The sequence below is a fragment of the Caloenas nicobarica genome, chromosome 2, assembly GCF_036013445.1.
Source record: "Caloenas nicobarica isolate bCalNic1 chromosome 2, bCalNic1.hap1, whole genome shotgun sequence".
Lineage (NCBI taxonomy): Eukaryota > Metazoa > Chordata > Aves > Columbiformes > Columbidae > Caloenas > Caloenas nicobarica.
Window position 1 is genome coordinate 78,274,050 of NC_088246.1, and position 1,110 is coordinate 78,275,159.

A 1,110-nucleotide genomic window follows, 5' to 3' on the forward strand; every position below is an offset into this window, starting at 1 on the left:
TGGAAGGAGGTTTGAAAAACTAGCTGATAAGGTTTGGAGTGGTTCAGCATTCCTTGCAAGAAATCCCTGACAGCCTGGTCAAATACACTTTGATTTTCCAGTGACTATTATTAAGTGTCTATTACTAATATGTATTACATACTCCAGAAATAACTTTTCCACACGAAGCATTTGCAGCCTTTTTACCATGTCCAGTACGATGTGCTGGCACAAGTGGATTCTCCGGTCATCGTAGATGTCTTTTAAGGGTGGTGGTGAGGGGGCACTACTGCCCAATTTGAATGGAGGTATCTGATAAAACTATAGCTTTATTAAATACTTGATTAGCACAAACCCATCCTTCAGCAGGGTTCTGTTTTGTAGTAGACACAGGAAGGTAGTTGCTCTGATATCAATATGATAAAAGGAGGGGAACCTGAAATGGGCAAGTAGAAATTACATTATTTTAGTGATGCTACTCCCACATATGCTGTGAGCCTTGCAGAGCACTTTCCAATCTCTACATGAACATGTAGCAAAGGACACAGATTAACAGCAGTTACTGTCTATATTGATCTTTAGCACCATATTGTTTTTCATGGGGATAAGAAGGGCTGCTCTAGTGTCCCTAAGCAAAAGATTGCTCCTCGTTTTCCCATGGTTACATGCAGAGTTACTGCAGCCCTTCAGGTCTGAAGTGGCTGAGTTTCAAGAGCATGCAGTATATTTGTCATGGATAATGCATGTTGCGACTCCTCAGACTGAGAGACTTGTAGAAACACATGCTGTGCAGGAGGAGACTTTAGGCATTAGTTGCCCACTCCTCAGCAGTAAGGCATTTCACATCAGATCTATGAGGGTTCCTGTTCAGTTCCACGTGTGTGCGTGAATGTGCATTATTGTGGCACATACTGGGGAAGGGAAGCACTTTTTGTTAAAAAATACATACAAAAAAGTATTACAAAAGCCTAACCAGGAGTGGTTTTATATTCACTTTTTTTTGGTCTTTTTTTTTAGCAAAATAAGCATAGGCGTATAGTAATGTATTTGATTTTCTCCGCTAATTCGAATAAAATCTTCACTTTTTCTCAAGTAGATCTTTAAGATTTTTATTATCATTAATTGTGTGTA